The 13,559-nt window shown below is 40.7% G+C and overlaps 1 protein-coding gene across 7 annotated transcripts in view; it reads right to left on the bottom strand.

Annotated features, from left to right (window-relative positions):
* Nucleotides 1-13,296, bottom strand: part of GPSM2 (G protein signaling modulator 2) — a 58,519-nt gene extending 45,223 nt beyond the window's left edge. For 3 of the 7 annotated variants that reach the window (XM_075067844.1, XM_075067846.1, XM_075067847.1), the window contains exons 1-2: nt 13,220-13,286; nt 2,262-2,403 (exon numbers count right to left, since the gene is read on the bottom strand). The gene's annotated coding sequence lies outside the window, so the exon portion shown is untranslated. Of the gene's footprint in view, nt 1-2,261; nt 2,404-4,844; nt 4,973-13,153 lie in introns of those variants that run through there. The other 4 variants (XM_032803738.2, XM_032803737.2, XM_032803740.2 and 1 more) reach the window with 4 other exon arrangements.
* Between the last annotated feature and the right edge of the window lie 263 nt (nt 13,297-13,559).

Below are 13,559 nucleotides of genomic sequence, written 5' to 3'. Positions count from 1 at the left end.
AGCATGAAGTGCTGGAAGGAAGGAGGAGGAGGAGGAGCAGGGAAGCCCCACATCTCCACTCCTCCTCCCTGAAAATCCTAAGCGCCACTAAACAGCTGTTTGGCAGCGCTTAGGACTTTTTGGGAGGGAGGGGCAGGAGCAGAGAAGCCCTGCGTGGAGTGGCGTGGAGACACAGCACTTCCCCGCTCCTGCCTCTCCCTCCCAGAAAGTCCTAAGCATGCACCAAACAGCTGTTTGGCGGTGGGAGAAGCGCTGGTAGGGAGGGGGAAGAGGCAGAAGAGCTGAATTTGTCCAATGCTCCCTTGTAAAGTCGCTGCTCTTCCACAGACTCTTACAAGCAGGCAGCCAAACGACGTTATAAGGGAGCACTGCACAACTTTAAACAAGCATGTTCCCTAATTGAGCAGAGATGTAACACTGAAACAACGTTAAGTGAGACAAGGTTAAATGAGGAGTTACTGTAAAATATATCTAGATGTTAGTATGGGCCCAGATTTTCAGACCCGTGCACACTCAAAATTCCACAAAATATGGTGCAAAGAACACAGAGCAGAACTAAAAGAAGCTTGATTTTGGCTTTTGATTCAATTTCAATTTCAAAATATTTTTAATAAGTTCACCTGAATTAATAAGTCACATCCTAATACATGAAGCAGATAATGGGCTCACTAAACCAAAGACATAGGTCAGTACATTTGAAGCAAAATTATCACACTGAGTGTAATATAAATAGTTTGTATAGTAACTAGCAGAAAAATAATATCCACTATTCATTCTTGATTTCTGATATTCCATGACCGGGACTCAAACAGAGGTTCATAATGTTTTGAGAAAACACAGATTTTCTGAACCATTAATATAGAATACCACATGGTGGTTAGACATGACAAGGTTATTTATGATGTTGTTGTAGCTGTGTCGGTCTGAGGATATATATGAGAGAGAGAGAGAGAGAATCTTTTATTGGATCGACTTGTGTTGGTGAAAGAGACAAGCTTCTGAGATTCTCTGTGGAGCTCAAAAAAACTCATCTCTTTCAGCAACAGAAGCTAGTCTAATAAAAGATATTACCTCACCCACCTTGTCTCTGTTAAACTTATGTATAGTTCTGCACAGCTTTATGGAGTCTGGGTAAAAGAAAACACCACACTAAGAAAGGAAATGTGATTTCTCCTGGAATTTTCATTTCTATAAATTTCTGTGCACCAGTTTAAGAGTTCCAAGTTTGCTCTCCTCAGCTGGTAGGTTGAGAGAGAATAAGAGAGGCACTTTTACTAATGATCTGATCCTTTTGGGATTTAAATTGGGACAGTGTTGATTTGAAGTCTAATGATTATTTTTGTTTTGTTGTTTATAATAATCATCTTCCCTACCTCTTGGCTTAATTCCACATGCAGCAAATGTCTCCAGAGTGAAAGATATCTTGAGAACAAACAGGCTAACTGTGAAGAGACTAATTTTGTGGTAACTAATCTTCCAGCAAACAGGTAGGAAGCAGAACTCTCCAGAGACTAATGAATTATTATTTTCAGATTTGCTTGAAGGAAAGGGCACGGGACAGAAGTTTACTAGACAACTACATAATACCCCGCCCCATATGTGAGAAGCAGGTTCCACAGAGCTTCTAGCCACTGTGAACATGGAAGAGAAGCCCCAGCCCCATGGTGCAACTGGGCTATCACTGGACCATCAGCCCAACCTACATGTAGACTATTGCTAGTGTAAATCCTTTGTACATTGATCTTAATTTGCATGTTTTTCCCCAGCATTTTTTTTTTTTTTTAAACACAATCACTCACAGCTTTAGATGGACACATTTTTAAAATAAGTAATATGTACTTTATGGAACACTGCAGACAATCAAAAACAGAAAGAAAAGACATACACCTCAGCTGAGACTGACATCCTAAGATTCCCAAAAACTTTGAATATGTTAACTTTGACTACCTATTCCTTGAACAAAACAGGGGTTTCATCAACCAGCCACTTCACAAGAAATTTCCATCAGTGTATGATTATAGGCCTGAGAAAAAAAAAATTCAGAAAGGTCCACCGATGTAGAAGAATCTCTGAACTCCTTTTCCCTCTGGGAATAGAAACAAAGCACCTTGACAGAATAAGGCTACGTAAGCACATTGTTATTAGCTATTCCTACACCTCATCCTAGGTAGTTTTTTCTGAACCTGCAGATATCAAAATTAATAGCCAAAACCAGTTTACAAAGCTCACTATGAAGATGCATTACAGTTCTGAGTTCTTACCTCCTCACAGCCTATCAGGATCCAGGACTTTTCAGACCCTTGAAGTGCTTATATTAGTTAGTAGTGTCTTCTGACAGCACACAGAACAGTGGAGATTCCCAATAGAAGGAAAAGGTAGTAGCTGCACCACAGATAAGCTCCCCTTTAAAAAAAATACATTTAAAAATATCATTTTTGACTGAAGAATGATGAATACAAACAAAATTTTAATACATTAATTTGATTCTCAATCAACTCACTCCCATAGCTGCCTTCCCTTTTCATCTTACAGTTCCAACATCCCTTGCTCCTTCCTCAATGGCTGACCAGTGGGGAGCAAAGGAAGTCAGCTCCTTCCACTAATTAGTGGACTGTCATAATTCACGGATATGACATCACATCCCATTAAGAAAGATTTTATTCTTGAATAGGTGTTCAAAGGCTATTACAAATAGCTTAAAACACACCATCAAAGATACAGAATATACCTCTGATGCCGAAGTATAGGTGCCATTTCGTTCAAGGTATGGGACCCAAAACCATTCCTTTTACAGCTTCCCCTCTCCCACAAAAGGAAGAGTGGTCTAGGAGACTGAGGATAAGCACTGGAAACCAAGAACTAGTAAACTGTAATCCTGGCGGTACACCAAGTCATTTAACCTCTGTATACTCATTTTACCAGCTTTGGATAACGCTTCCTTTTCGTCCTCCCTTACCTGTTAAGGATTCATGTTTGTACAGCAGTTTGATGATCAAGAATGCTATGCAAGTGCCAAGTATTAGTCATACATGACCTACCCTCAACATTAATTAATATACTCCTATCTACACAAGATCAAGTTATTTTACCACGTCACAAACAAGCAATTCCCAATTCAGAAACCACGTTTAGTCAGAAAGAAACTCACCAATGTTCTTAAAGGACTACTTCCTTTTCGCTTCTGTGGAATGTCTAAAACCAACACCCAAGTAGGAAGGATAAAGTGTGCATATATACCAAAAAATTTTGGAGAGTTAGTGTCATGGGGGTGGGGGGAGTCCAAAACCTTTCAGTTCATTTAATACTCCAAATTTAGAGCCAGAATCTGACTTTAATCACATTGAGTAATACCGTATTTCATACGGTAGTCCCATTGCAATGGGATCACTTCTGGAGTAAAGTGGTATTCAGCTGGTACTGCAAACTAAGATGTGGGAAAGAGAGTTCAGGGACGTTGAAGAGAAAGGTGCACTTAACGTACACTTGGAATGGAGCCTTAAATTTTGCCAAGTTTACATATGATTTTAAGTATGGTAACCTTATTATAACCTTGATCCAATTTCCATTGACATTTACTGCAATGAGATGGATTGGGTCTTATCTGTAGTATTCTCTAATATTAGATATCTAACTGAAATTGCTTAGTTAAGGCATGTGGCAAGATTTACAGGCCACATAGTGACTTGAAAACATAGACCTACACACTCTGAAGACACAATTTAGCCTGTATAACCTTTATTAATAACAATAATCCACATGGAAGGAACCTAATCAAACTCTCAGATCCAAGGCTGAATATACATAACTGGTAGTTCTAAGAGCCATCTTATTACTTGTTAATTAAGCATATTTAATATAGAAGTCATTGTGAAGATCAAAGATGAACCTCACAATGTCTTTATTACAGAGTAACTTTTCAGAGTAGAACTGCTCTTTACATACAGTATTATGACAATCAATGTTTAGGTTAGAGTCAGCTACTTTTGTAGCTCTTTATTATCCTATGAACAAGTTAGTGCAGAGAACTGGCCGTAGCCAAGAGGACAAGTAGTAACCATAAATACATTGATAAATGGAAAGTAATGCATATGGGAAAACATAATCCCAACTATACATATAAAATGATGAGGACTAAATTAGCTGTTACCACTCAAGAAACATCTTGGAGTCACCGTGGATAGTTCTCTGAAAACATCCACTCAATGTGCAGTGGCTGTCTAAAAAGCTAATAGAAAGGTAGGAATCATTAAGAGAGGGAGAGAAAATAAGACAGAAAATATATTGCCTCTATAAAAATCCATGGTACGCCCACATCTTGAATACTGCATGTAGATGTGGTTGCCTCATTTTAAAAAAAGATATATTGAAATTGGAAAAGGTTCAGAAAAGGGCAACAAAAATTATTAAAGGTATGGAACAGCTCTCGTATGAGGAGAGATTAATAGGACTGGGACTTTTCAGCTTGGAAAAGAGATGACTAAGGGGGGGGATATGGTAGAGGTCTATAAAATTATGACAGGTGTGGAGAAAGCAAATGAAGAGTTATTTATTCTCTCTCATAAGACAAGAACTAGGGGTCGCCAAATGAAATTAATAGGCAGCAGGTTTAAAACCACCAAAGGGAAGTATTTCTTCACACAACACACCATCAACCTGTGAAACTAACTCCTTGTCAGAGGATGTTGTGAAGATTAAGACTGTAACAAGGTTCAAAAAAGAACCAGATAAGTTCATGGATGATAGGTCCATCAATGGCTATTAGTCAGGATGTGCAGGGATAGTATCCTTAGCCTCTGTTTGCCAGAAGCTGGGAATGAAGGACAGCAGATGGATCACTTGATTACCTGTTCTGTTCGTTCCCTCTGAAACAGCTGGCACTGGCCACTGTTGAAAGACAGGATATTGGGCTACATGGAACGTTGGTCTGACCCAGTATGATCATTCTTATATGCAAAACATCTGTTTCAGTGCTTAAGTATGACACTACCACAAAGAAAGAAAGGAATACAATGAGAAATGCTAACAGTATACCATTTTACATTCTTTAAAACAAGTCTAGTTAGCAAACTGAAACAGATTAAAAAACACAAGAAGAATTACTTCTCCATCACCCGTTGGTATTTTGGTGCAAGAGGCAGGAAAGGTTGGTTGGTTTGTTTGTTTTTTGATGAAGTAACAAAGCATGCATAACTGAGGATTTATTCTCTTATTAATTTTTTTTTTTTTTTTTTTTTTTTTTTTTACATCAAACCACTGGGATTCTCTCATTTTTGGTTTGGCCAGACCAATCCAATCTATAAATATACTCCTGGATTGAAACCCAACACTCTGTAGACAGTATTCTTCATAAACCTCACACAAGTAGGGACTGCATTTGCAATTTTAAAGTTTGCTTCAGCACCATACAAACTGAACAACCCCCAAGGTAAGACAAGCTGAATGACTTATGCTTTTACTACTCCTATTTTAAAGACTGCATTCAATATTTTAAGAACAACTCAAATTATATCACTACTCCAACCAACCATTTGGTGAGTTTTGTTACCAAGATCTAACCTCAAAGTTTGAATACTATCCCAACAAACCAGAAAAGTAATCCTGTCCTCCAAGTGTCTCTGGACAGATTTCAAGCCTCTCATCCAACATGGAAACTATTTAGTACCCTCAATTTGGGAAATGGAGCATGTTAAATGATGTCAAAGAACAGCAGATGGGGAGAGACCAGCATGAAACGTTGATTATTTCTGTACCAAGATCGTCCAGGGTCGATCAGAAATAACAGTGCATATTACACAAAAAATATGCAGATCAATATTCTACTTAGTTCGGCTCCTTCTTAAAGCATGGCATTTCTTCTTCAAAGGGGATCTAATAAATCTGCTTAGGCCCCAACTTTACTCTTACTTTTTAAAGGGAAAATGAGAGAGAATTCTACATTATTTGGGTCCTCTAGAAAAGACAGGCATAAGAACATATATTTTGATTTCCATAAGTTGATAAACAGGTGATTAGTGTTGTATTCCTCTTTAGCAGTGATACGTATATACAAACTAAGGCAAGATTGCACATTACATCTTCATGAAGAGCTACATAGTTGAGCTAGAGAAACATTCAATTCAAGGCAAAGAGAACTAATTACTGTACCAGCAAATCCCATTCTTAACCTTCAAGAATGAGAGTTTAGACATACAACTTTGACAGATACTGGATATCATATACAGTTAGAATGACCCACAGCAGTTTATTGCCACCTATGCTGACTAGCCTATCACTATATACATCATTCCCAAATTAACAGCAGCATATTATGGTGGAATGAGAAAAATAAAAGCTACACTGGAAAGGAGGTTAATCTTTTCAAAATTCTGGACTGTCAGTTGAACAGGGTGAACTAGCAAGGATAGGATGAACATGTACTAAAGTGAGTGCAAGTGTTTGGGAATTATTTGCTTTCCATAAGATCACTAATGCTAATTTACTTAAAGGGAAAAAATAACATTTAAACTACCGTGCCATAAATGGGGGTGAGGGAGTCTGTTTCCTTGTGTATCCCCCCCACCCCACTTGAGCCTGCCTGTCGGTATCCATCTGTTGTTTCTTTTCTTATACTTAGATTCCAAGCTTTTGGGCAGGGATTGTCTTTTTGTTCTGCGTTTGTACATACAACAGGGTCTTGGTCCATGACTGGGGCTCCTAGCCGCTATGATTATGCAAATAATAAATAATACTTGAGATATGTATGAAACAGTTGAAGCTGAATTTTACTTTGCTTTCAATAACTGTGTGCTCAAATGATGTTGGGGAAGCAGGTGCACATCTGTCCACAAAGTGCCTAATTACTTTCCCTCATGGCCTCCTTGTAGAGCAAAGTGATAGGTTGGCCTGCATTCAGCCTCTATTCCCCCTTCCATCTGATATATCAGATTAATTCTAGTATTCATTACTGTATAAATACTGCTTGGTCACAATAATTGACCTCTCCTATAATAAACTCTTGTGTGCAAGATCCGGTGGAGAAACCCTGGAGTACTAGAACAAAACCAAAAAGCAGCATAACACACTGTAGGTAATGGGAGGGCAGAATGCAGTAAATAGAAGACAGCCAAAAAGGATTTTGAGAAACTTTTTGAAAATGTACATGGTCATAAGTAGGTTCTTTTTTCAGAACATAATACTAGTTGAAGGTTCAAAAGCCATGCACATAAACTTCATTGTACGTGTGCATCTACTTTTACGGGTACCACACAAACTGTGAGAAAGAACCATATTCTCCAAACATGATCAGAGTTAAGTATTAGGACACAAACACAAAGTGTTGTTAACAGTAGCCTAGGCTGAGCTGCCAGAAGTGTTAAAACAGCTTCCCATCAAAAAACATAAACCAATAGTTAAGGTAATATGCCACTGCTCATCCAGCTATAACACGAAGTTGACAGAGGAATGCTTTTGCAGCTGTATGAAGAGAAATGCAGGTAAGTGTTGTAGGTGATCAAATTGGGAGACCAAGTCTGTCTCAATCTTTCCAAGGTGGCAGAGGGACAGATCCATTAGTTCAAATTCAGACACACACATCAAGTCACTTGCTCAGCTACCAAATTGCTCAGAAGTACTCCAAAGTTGCTCTGAGAACATCAATATACCAACATAACACTGGAACATTAGAGCTGAAGGTGATCAAGTGAAGTATACCTCAGGATCCTCACATCATACTGAATAGCTGTAAAGGTTATTTAATACAGTAAGTAGGCCCTGGTATTTTCTTTCCTCTGGCACTAGTGATAAAGCAAAACTAGATTTTGCCCAAACAGAAGCAACAGAAGGGGAATTTTAACCAGTTCTCACCCAGATATGCCAAAATAAGGTTTCAAAGCTTGATCAGCTTAAGCAAGAGTAGGATATTTCAGTTGAGCAGAAACAGCCTTTATGTGCACTCAGGGGAGGCAGAGAGGAGGCGGGTCAGGGATTTGGGGAAGGGGTTGTAATAGGGACAGGGAAGGGGTGGGAAGAGGTGGGGGGCTTTTTTTATCTTTGTATGAGAAGGTGTCAGTGATGCACCCCTCAGGCCAATGTACTAGTCCTCATGTGACCCTCATGGTGATTTGGGTTTGAGATCCCTGGAATAGATGAATGTGATGGTCCCTTCTGGCCTTAAAGTCTAGGAATCTGAGATCCATATTTCAGTTTCAACCAAGGTCAGTAGTGACCTAAAATTGGTGCCATCTGTTTGGCAGCCTGTGTTAAGTTAGTTAATCTTGGTCCAGTATCTAATGAATCAAGTGAAATCACTATCTTATTTGGCAACGAATGGCGCTTTGGTTGGCAAAGAGTTAGAAAAATGAAGAAAATCAAGACTTGAAAAACTGGAACATTAGCAGCCCCCAAAATTATGATTAAAGATATGATTGGTTGCTCCTATGTAAATATTGAATGGCATCAAGTTGTGGTTAACTGCACATCAAGAATACGTGTATAAAGTAAACTTCAGACAATCTTCACATATAAGACACACTCACTTTGAATGTGAAAGGGCAATAAACTGACCTTGGTCTTTATGAACTACAAGCTTTTCTACATAAACACTGACTTCTCATTCAGTATCATACACCACTATGACCATATGGGGGATCTGTATGTACAACTTATGAATTCTGGTTGATATGAAATTGTTATCATGGAATGCCTCTGTGTGGATATGGAAGCAAACATTTGCTGACAATACTATAGCAAGTCTTTCCTAGACCTAATAAACGGAGTTGTTAACCTTTACGATTGTGCTCTAACCTGACAATGGGTGTGCTAAGGAGGTTACCTGAGCAGGAAAACCAGTTTGACTAAATTTCTCTTCAGGGAGCTGATAAAGTAGAGTGTGCAAAATCACCAGCAGAACAAAGTATCCAGGTGTTGGTAGGGGACATAAACACAGGACTTGGACACAAGGGCCAGAAAGGGGAAGAGATGGGTTTGCTTTTGTTTTGGGAGTAACAAATAGCAGGCAGCAGGCATTTAGACCACAGCATTGCCTCTGCCAAGAGGGATATCAGACATGAAGTCTGCACCTGGAGTATGTGCCTAGAGCCTGGGACAGTGCCTAAACTCTGCCCAGCCCCAGCAACCTAAGGGAATGTGGGTGTGACTGGGGTCCCAGGGGAGCCACACTGAGATTGCTGTTAGGGCAAACCGTAAAGAATGGGCCAGACAATCCCCAAAACTAGTGGTTATTCTGATACTTAGATTTACCAAGCCAGCAACAAAACAGCTTCCATAATGCTGTTAGGGAGGGAGGGATAGATAGCTCAGTGGTTTGAGCATTGGCCTGCTAAACTCAGGGTTGTGAGCTCAACCCTTGAGGGGGCCATATAGGGATCTGGGGATTGGTCCTGCTTTGAGCAGGGGGTTAGACTAGATGACCTCCTGAGGTCCCTTCCAACCCTGATATTCTATGATTAAGCAAAATATTGTCAGTATTTAGATTTTATATGCTGGAAATCTGGACCCTTAGAACCCAGAAACTTAAACGGTACTAATTTAGAACAAAAATAAGGAAATAAAACTATATTCTGTCACTACTATTACTTACAAGTTTATCAACTAAAAGGAAAAACTGGAAAACAAAAAACAAACACTGGTTTGTAAGGGAGGGACGCCATCAAGTCAATCAGTTAAAAAAATTATATATTTATTTTCAGATATTACGCCTGTTCAAGTTTTTGTGGGACTTCATCTTTTTTAAATATTTTTTTCCTGTTTATATAGGTCTTTCATAAATAGAATGACTATACAGAGAAAATAGTACACACAAATGTAGAAGTAGTGTCAAATTCACAGAGAAGAACAGGAAAACACCTCAGAAATACTGCCTATAATATATTTACAGGATTCCTGTGTTATTCATAAGAATAATAGGTAAATGTCAATTTAAAAATCATATTTATTTCTGAAAGGTAGTGTCCCTTAGCAGTAACACTGAACTTGAACTTTTTAAAAGAAATTAAAGAAAATTTTAAGTAATATAGCCTGAATTTTATTTTTCTTTAGAAGTTCTGTCAGGAATTTTTATGTTTACAATCCTCTTTCAAGCAAAGAAAAAAATGACAAAGGTACCAGTCTGGCAAATATTTATTTACACATGCTTCACTTTAAGAATACAAGTAGTCCGATTAAGAACACTGATGCCATTCAGGTACTTAAAGATAAATATATGTGTGATTTTAGGATCGGGGCCTACAGGATTATATAGAGGAAAGAGTGAAACTGGCTGAACCACAACTGCTGTCAAGTGCACAAAGTAAAATTGACTAAAAGGGAAAAATATTGAGAGAGAGGGCCTAGAGTCTATCCCTAATTTATATTTCATGGCAAAGGAAAATTGAAACAAAAATTTAAGAAAAAGAATCGGATAAACTGGATGCAGCCAGACACAGGGATCTGTGGAAAACTGTACTACAGTTCAGTAGTGAAGCATTTTAAAAACAAGAAGTAATCATCTGAAGAGGGCTATCTTCTCCCCAATAGGCCATTTCCTCAAGGGTGGGGAAGCAGCTGCATTCCCAAACTTCTACTGTGTGATACAGATCTGGAAAAAAACTAGTTAAGAAAATGGGGTGTGCTGTACTGGATCAACAGGAAATAATAAGTAGGTTCAAGACTGACACTAGAGATCATTCTGGACACAGCAGCAAGAACCTGTAACTCTGACTGGAGTGCGGGGAGGAGTGCATGAGATGAGACCTGCTTTTTAGGCACGTAGATTCTTTTCTTCTCTGTAATGAAGCTAAGAGAAGCCTGTTTGGGCATTTGCAAAGTTTTTACCTAACATATTTCATTCTTCTTAACCTCTGTCATTGTTCTTAGCACCTCTGAGGCTAGGACAAGAAGCAATGGGCTTAAATTGCAACAAGGGCGGTTTAGGTTGGACATTAGGAAAAACTTCCTGTCAGAGTGGTTAAGCACTGAAATAAATTGCCTAGGGAGGTTGTGGAATCTCCATCATTGGGGATTTTTAAGAGTAGGTTGGACAAACACCTGTCAAGGATGGTCTAGATCAGTGCTTCCCAAACTTGGGATGCCGCTTGTGTAGGTAAAGCCCCTGGCAGACCGGGCCAGTTTGTTTACCTGCTGCGTCCGCAGGTCCGGCCGACCACAGCTCCCACTGACCACAGTTTGCAGCTGCGCCGTCTCCTCCAGCAGCTCCCATTGGCCTGCAGCAGCGAACCACGGCCAGTGGGAGCCGCTATCGGCCGGACCTGCGGACGTGGCAGTTAAACAAACCAGCCCGGCCCGCCAGGGGCTTTTCCTACACAAGCAGCATCCCAAGTTTGGGAAACACTGGTCTAGATAATACTTAGTCCTGCCTTGAGTGCAAGGGACTGGACTAGATGATCTTTCGAGCTCCCTTCCAATTGTATGATTCTATGAACTGTTTATTTGTACCTGATTCTCTGTATTTAATAGATCTTGTTTTTAAGAATACCAATGTGTGGGTATAGCACGCAGTACCTCTGGAGAGGAAGCCTTCTCTTTAAGGAGAAATACAAAAGGTGTTTCTGGAACCTACAGTAGTGGTGTCCTCTCCCAGTGAGGTGTTCGGCAAAGGACTACCACGCAGATACATAAGAGGGGAAACCTAAGGATCCAAGGAGACCTGAGAAGGCCAGTGTGCACACAATATGTTTCCTTACCAATTTTTTAGATTAGGGTAATCTTACACTGCCTCTTCTGTGATGTAAGAGTTGACAGGTATATCAGAATTCTGAAATGGTTGCCTGGCTCTCCGTGGCAACCTCAAGACACATGATCTATGCATCTTTGGGGGCTAGAAGATAACAGTCAGGAGCTGGAAACCTCTAAGAATACGAGGGCTACAACTTGAAGGTGGGAGTCTATGTTGGCTCTACATTGCCAAAGTGGCAAAGAAGAGTAAAGAAAAAGCAAGGATTCCCAAGTACCTGTATCTCTTTTTTAAGAGGAGAGGGGCTAGGTCAGAAATATATGCTACAACCTGAACTAGTATAAGCTCCCATTTCTATTTATTAAAATATTTTATGGACTTTGCTCCTTATGTAGTTTTTAAATATGTTTCATATAGTTCCCTTCTCTTTAGTTTTATGATGTATTTAATAACACTCTTGGTTGTTTCATTTCTTCCCTGACCTAATGACTATTTATCATTCAAACAGTCAGTAAGAGTAAGGACTGAAGATGTTTAATGTGATGTTGTCATATTATTGTCTCACACTGGAGAAATCAAGAAATTAATCCGTCAAAGATTATTTTTTGAAAAGGGTGGATTTGGTGACAGCAAATAACTATTTTCCCTCCCAAGAAATGGAACTACAATAAGCCCCTGCTGTGTTTGTTTTGAGGTTGATAAGAAATTGATTGCTGCTATAGTTTTGTAAAGCAGAATATAATATTAAACAACTGCACAAAACACTGAAAGCACTTTAAAAACAACTGCACTATCCTTTGGATATGGGAATTAAACACTATCATTTTTTCACATTTATTGTAACTCAGACACAGCCAACAAACAGGACATTTCATGGGTTAAATTATTCAAGTGACACTGCAGTGCTAGTAAGCACAATCATCATTTTAAAGCCTCAAATTGCTTTGCATTGACACTTTATCTCTTTGCACTACAGAGGACTCTTCATCAACCACTACAGCAGTGTTTGATTTCATGTTGCGATTGAGAAAGGACTTATGCAAAACTGCAAGGTTGGTGCAGCGAAGTTAACTGCAATTATTTCTTTGGGAGCAACAGCCCAGCATGCTTCTCTCAGCGAGGCAAGGAGCATCATCAGCTCGCTGGGCTTGGAGAAAACCCCCAAGGGAACAGTAGCCCCCATGAGCACAACCCCCGGCACGAACATCAGTATACTGGGGGGGCATACATCACAAGAAACAAGACTCATCACCTTTCCCTGATCGATCCTCCAGCCAGCCAGCCTCCACCCTCAATAACTGATCCCCCCACGGGTCAACGCCCCAAATCCCACAGCTGCCCTCGCCTTCAGCGAGTTACCCCTCAGTCACCCACCGCGCCTCTAGTGCCCCCAGTATCGCTGCCTCTTCAGTCGATATAGTCCTGCCCTCTACGCGACACCACCACATTGCCCCAGCAACGTCCCTGGCCTGCCCCCTCCCTCACCCGTACGGCCGCTCTGCCGAGCGCGGCCCCACTCTCCCGCCTGCCTCGGGCCGGGCCGGACCTCACCTCAGCACCGGGGCCGCCTGCAGCCACCGGCCTCTCTCTGGTCCGACCGCTCGCCTCGCACCCCCGCCCCCTTCGCTGACGGAGCAGTCCTAGAGCGCCCGCCGCCGCAGCGCGAGAAGGGAGGGGAGAGCCCGACGCTGCCCCGCCCTCCGCGCACCCCACACTTCGAACCCGCCAATAGCCGGCGCCCTGCTCGCTGCAGCTCTTACACCAATATCGTCTCCCTCCCCCTGTGACAGGGAAACCCAACGGCTCTCCCCACTTCCGCCACTGGGACATTCTGCGCGTGCGTAAGGGATCTCTCAGTTTTCTCTCGGCCAGCGGAGCCCTGCATCATACA

This window comes from Chelonoidis abingdonii, chromosome 7 (assembly GCF_003597395.2).
Source record: "Chelonoidis abingdonii isolate Lonesome George chromosome 7, CheloAbing_2.0, whole genome shotgun sequence".
Taxonomy (NCBI): domain Eukaryota; kingdom Metazoa; phylum Chordata; order Testudines; family Testudinidae; genus Chelonoidis; species Chelonoidis abingdonii.
Note: the sequence above shows the minus strand (reverse complement) of the source record. Positions and strands in the feature narration are given on the sequence as shown.